The sequence below is a fragment of the Battus philenor genome, unplaced genomic scaffold, assembly GCF_028537555.1.
Source record: "Battus philenor isolate CCGP_79_NKW_IND1 unplaced genomic scaffold, ilBatPhil1.0.hap1 SCAF_26, whole genome shotgun sequence".
NCBI classification, from domain to species: domain Eukaryota; kingdom Metazoa; phylum Arthropoda; class Insecta; order Lepidoptera; family Papilionidae; genus Battus; species Battus philenor.
This window is the reverse complement of record NW_027181689.1, coordinates 4771548-4778037: the sequence shown is the minus strand read 5'-3', so window position 1 is coordinate 4778037 and position 6490 is coordinate 4771548.

Sequence of the window (6490 nt, the reverse complement as noted above, 5' to 3'; positions counted from 1 at the left end):
TCTTAGAATTTCATGACACTAAACATAGTAATTATTTATGAATATATTTACAATAATGTACGGTAGTTGTGTAAATAAATTCTTAACATTTTATAAAGCGGTAAAAATTATTTTATTCTTATCAAATTGACGTAAGATAGTTGGCCACTGGGGTCTTAATTTTATGGAAAAGAGACCACGGTCAGCAAGCGTAGCGCAGGACATCCACCTATAAAGTACACAAGCGACCTTGCTAATCGTCGAAAAACGCTGAATACTGTCCGCATCCCAAATGTCTTATTGGAAATCTATCAAGCATTTATTAAATGATGAAGAATTGTCCAGACGAAAGAGTTTTTCTGACGTAAACTTCCGATCTTTTTTTGCCACGTTACTTAAGCACTATTATGCATAGTGTACAAAGTGTATGTAAAGATAATTTTATAATAAAAATATGAATTAATTATCTAATTCATTTTAAATTTAAATTATTGTCAATAATTAAAATTACCATTACAGTTAGCTATCTTGAAATTTTTAAATTGTAGACATAGGATTAATGTTCGTACAAAAAATATTATTAAAAAGAATGAAATAAGAATACCAAAGGCGGAACTAATGCCATAATAGCAATCCTTTCATCAGTCCTTGTGTTGTCACATAGAGATAAGCGGGTACAATCATTTCCGTCCGTTTCCTACCTCGTTAAAGTACCGACATTGTCTTCGTAATTGTGGTCTGCATTGCGAAATAGTGAATCATTACCTACCGTAGTTGGTAATTTTAAACGACTCTTTGTAGCTCGGTTTAATTTTAGTAGATTCCGGATTCTTAAGTCCATAAACAACTAAATTCTTGAGAATCAGAAGAGAATCCGCTACAAGCTATAACTTCATAGTTGCATACAAATAAAGCTGTGAAGTTATAGCTTCAGGCCTCATTACCAAGCTCACGGGCCATGGAGAGGGCAATGTTCGGGATTTCTCTACGAGATCAAATAGGGGATGAGAAGACATGTAGATTAACGAAAGTAACCGAAACAACCCAACGGATTGGCTACTTGAAGCAGCAGTGAATAGGTTACAAAGCGTGTGAAACGGACGGGCTTACAGTTCGTATTACGTCCACCCAGAAGGCAGGAAGACGACTTTGTTAACGTCATCGAAGGATTCTGGATGGAGGCCGTTACCATTCGATCTTATTGGAAATATACGGGGAATCCCATATCCAACAACAGCCGTCCTACGGCTAAAACGTTAATGGTGATGATGATTAAAGTGTTTATACTGTCGAGATGCCATAAAATATTTAGTGTATGCGGGATATCTAGTAAACATTAATATTCTGGATGGCTAGAGCATTAGTAGTATATTTCTAAGGTTAGTGACATATACATATGTTGAGTCTATATATATTTTGATTGAGCAGTAGTAGCCCAGTGGTGGAGGTCTTTGAGTTGCGATTGTAAGTAGCAGGTTTGATTTACGGAACACCATCTTATATAAGTCACCGTTTGTGAATTAATTATATAGAATTGCCACTGCTAACAAACAAGTTTTCATAGTATAGGTAACAGTATCCTCTACGTACCATATTACTACACTGTGATCGCCAAACCACCTGCCAAGCTTAATCATTTAAGTATATCCCCCATAAATATCTTTGAGAGAGGCCTATACCTTAAAATGGGCATCTATGAGACGACCTCCTATGGCGGTTGTAATAATAAATAACTAAATACCGTAAATTACTTTGGCGCCGTTTCAAACCGGTCCTATGGGAAATTTATGGGGTCAGCCAATGTCCAGCAAAAGAAGTACGTACTATGGCTGAAATGACGATGATGATTAAATATACTATATTTATTTGCGAAATACCTTCTCGACAGCAACAAGGTGTAACCATATTCTGTAAGAGAACAGTTCAACAGAGACATGAAATTCATCCTACATCATCAAAATTCTCTTAACAAATAAAACAGTAACAATAGCGGGAAATAAGTAAATCCAGCTGTTGTTAAGTGAAGTCTGAAAGGGTCTTAAGAGCTTCTGAATCTCTCGGATCTCCGACAATGGTCGGTCTAGGATGCCTCCGTGCGCTTTACAATGTTGTACTGTGGAAATAACGCCAGTAAGGGTTGTCAAGATGGGTAGGACCTATATTAAAAAAATTAAATGCGGTAATCGAATATTTACCGAAAATTGATAAATTTTGTTAAAAGCCGTCGTGAGATCGTATTTATATTCATTTAGTGATCCTTTCGTTTCATATTAAACGAAAAAAAAATTGTAAGGCGTAGGTGTTTTTACTGCGTTTCTCTCTTATTTGCTGTTGTACATCATAAATATGTTGAACGTTGTACACACTAAACAAGCAGGTTTGAGTTGCTTCTAAGTTGTTTTTCTAAATAAATAAAATTTACATTTCAAATGTTTCCTTCCTAAGCATTTACACTGCTAAAAGTATTATGGATAAGATTTTGATAATAAACCATTTCACATCATTCTTCTCGTGTGATTTCTATGATTAAAATGTAAATATAAGGTGGTACACGCATTCGAATTTGCGGGATCGTACTTAAAATCGTACTTAAAAAAGACATTGTTATAAAATAATCACCGGAAATTTAAAATTAAATAAAGAGTGGCAACCCTGATGCTGGTAAAGAGCTTTGTAACAAGATAACAATTGAATTTCCTGAAGAATTTTTGTAAAAAAATAAGAGTATAATGTTTTCAAAAAAAAATACACATATGTCCTTACAGTTTTCAGGTTTTAAAGTGTCCATGTAGTTTACTGTCTTATGGCGATATACGAGTAATCACTATATGTAATTTTAATTGATTATTTACCACGTTTCAGATTTTGACGAAATTATGTACATAGTGCAGGGATTTTAGACGAAATTATTATAACAAGGAAATTGACTTTTTGCCAAAGTTTGATAACAAAAAAAGATGATCGGTAAAGGGATGAAAGTATATCTCAATTACTGTCTCTTAAAATGTGGTACACTCTATCGAAAAAGCAATCGACCCAAAAATAATAAATAACATAATCATAGTATACTATAGTAAGAAAAAGCGTTTTAAAAATTCTAATTACTACGTACTCATAATAAAATTGATTTTTATTTACTATCTGTCCCTGCCAACTATGTAATGCTAGAAATAATTGGCCAGTAGCATTAAAATAGAAAAAAAATTAAATTAACATATGTAATGATCAATTTATACGAGGTGACTAGAAACTGTTTACAAGTGGTATGGGCGAATCAAAAGTAGGAATCGGTTAAGGATGAGCAGATCCGGGCGTCCTTCGTCTTCGAAAGCCGAGGAAAACGTGTAGAGTGGAGCAAAAATGGTTCGATCAAACAGGCCATTGATGATTCGAGGGCATGCCGAGAAAATAAATATCTGGTACAAGTCCCGTGCAAAGCATTTTAAACAATGATTTTTAAATGAGACGAGTCTGATGCCAAATTTGTTCTCAGATATCGCTGTTGATTCACAGTTTTTGGCAAAAAAAAATGACAGTCGGTGTAGAACACCCACCTTACTCTCCGGATTCAGCACCATGCTATTTCTCGTTCTTCCCTAAAATAAAAACAGTTCTAAAAAGAAACCGGTTTGAGGTAATCCCCGACATTGAAAGATCTACAATAGAGCAGCTGAAGGGCCAAAAAGAATTTCAGAAGTGCTTCCAATCGTGGAATAAACGTTGAGATAAGTGTAGTCCAACGTTGGCCGAGGAGAGTACTTTGAAGAAGATTAATTACAATTTAATGTAAAGTTAATACTTTTTCGTCGTCATATTTTTTATCATAACTTGTATTACCCCCTTTAAAACCATTTCTAATCACTCTATATACACATGAGTGTTTAAATAATTAAAATTACACTAAATTTTGTGCACTAGATCTACGTAAGGTTTTTATATAAATCGTATAATAAAAAAATATGTTTCTTTTATTTAAAATAGCGTTATTTAAGTCACTGTTATTATACCTAAAATTAGTTACGAGTATACCTCTTTATAATAAATATGTGCAAACTATTTACAATTAAATAGGTGTAATTAATTATTGCATATTAATTTATATCTATTAAATATAGTCTTTAAGACCTGTTTAATATGACTAAGTGCGAAATACGAAACCGTATTTTCTCGTCCAACGTAATAGCTCGGTATTAATTAAGACAAAAACCAGACCAGCCACGTCCGGTATAGGTCAACAAAAACAATTATTCATATTAACATTCACAAACGAACATTTACTGTGGCCGATTATACATCACGAGAAGAATGTCCGAAGATACCATTTTGATAGTAAATATAATCAGATTTAACTCCCCTAAAACTAAATCTTCAACTGAAAGCTACACAGGTACCAAACCTGCCCTGAAACCACAATAAATTTAGACTTGATTTGTTTCTGGTTAAAAAATTGTTATGTTAGCTTTAAAGTTCGTATGAAGCGGCAGTTTGAAAGGCACGTCACTCGTGCAACCGAAGGCCGTTTAGGTCGAGAGGTTCTCGAGTGGCCACCACGAGCCTGCAGATGCGGCGTGTGTAGACCCCTTTATATCTTTATTTGGTATGAAGTTGTTGCTGGTGGCCGTGTAAGACTGTTACGGCTCGACAAATTTCAGTGCTCGAGTCAAAGACCCGCGAACTTACAATATTTTTCCCTACTACTTAAATTTTTTCAAATGACGATGAAGCTGTTAAGTTTTTCATCTCACTTCATGGTCATTTATAAATCAATTTTAACACAAAGACTCGCCTTTAATTAGTTCAGTTTATTTCACCGGAGTTTATAAAATAAATATCATTAAAAAAGTCATTGTTTTCGGATGAGTCATAAACACCTGAAATAATCATTGAAACAAAACTCATTGTCACAAGTAAAACAAAAAAAATTATGCTACATTTAGATGAATGAGATTACCATTTTGATATTTATGCTATGAACAATAATATCATTAACACATTGTTATTTGGTGTTACATTTAAAACTAAACTAAATCTATGAGTTCCAGCAGTGGAAGACCGTCTTATAACCAGGCAGTATGGCGGTAAAAGCACTTAGTGTTAACCTCTACTTTAACTAAGTTCGAAGGTTCCCTCAGGAATATCGGTTTTGGCTTTTACGTTACATAAATAAAGGATGAATAAATGGTTGGATGTATTTACTTACTAAATTCTTGAAAATTTGTTGTAATTTTTTGTTCTCTAAAACATTTTATTTTTGTAATTTGTATTTGTCATGTTATGGTTGCCTGTCATTAAATTTGCAATTATCCTTTATATTTGAATGTAATTTGTATTTGCATGTAATACTGTAGGCAGACGCTCTGTAAAATGATAGGATGTAAGAGGCCCCGAGATATTACAAGAAGCATTGGCTAAGCTTGTTATTAAAAATGCGTTCATAATTCAAAATAAACGATATTAACAAATAAAAACATTTATATCTCAAAACAGGCAATAGCATTGTATGTGACTCGTATGTATTTTGGTGTTTATAGTGCTACCTAAACCGCTATGCCACGCCTTAGAAGAGTGCGACGAGGTGAGTGATGAGGGCCGAAGAAGAAAAAAAGTATGGGCGCTGATGTTGCGGGTGTTGATGACGGAGTGACATAAAGTAGCAGTTGAAATTCCCCCCGTATCACCGCGCGCATTTATATAGGCGCGGTACAGTTGTTTCGGTAACATTATTAATTCAATGCCTCCTAGGAATTCCAACTTGGCTCAAAATTAAGTTACAGTAGTAAAGAGTTCTGAACCGGAACGGGAAGCCGACAAGCTTTCATTTCGCTTAGGGAGTTGTTCCATGTTTAACTGTCTATATGTACTGGGACTAGATTAATAGACAGTTTTCGATTTTCCCTTGTCAAGCTGTCCTAATGGCATTTTTGTATGTTCAAGAATCATAAACGTCGTCGTTTTATTATCATCTATAAAGCGCATTTAGTTTTATGATTGACATCTTTCATTAGACCATCTTAAAGAGAATCGTAACATTTATTATACTGCTATATTAAAACCAGCACAAAGCATACAAAATAAAAGAAGTTCTCTTGCAAGTCATTTATCCTTTCATAAAATACATCGTGATTATTCTCCTTGTTAAGGGATCGTAATGCCGTAAACAACCAGAAGAGATCAAAACATTATTCCTGATCATACTATATAGAAGCTTTGCTGGAGTTCCTTCTCCCAGCGGTAACATTTTCCGAAGTGGTAGTAGTGATATCAGTCAGGCAATATCAATCGGCTTAGCCGAGGTTCGACCCTTTCGAGCGCCTTTGTGTCGGAAAGCTAAGCGGTTATTATCGACGAGTGACAGACTAATTAGAGGTCTAAGGAGGCTCTAAGGTCAGAGGTCTAGAAAACGATCTAAGAACTCGGTGGCCTCCCAATCTCGTAAAATAGTAACATGTAGCGGCCCGAGCTGCGGCTTCCCCAGAAGCCTTCAACCTTTGCTACTTCAAAAGAGGTCCTA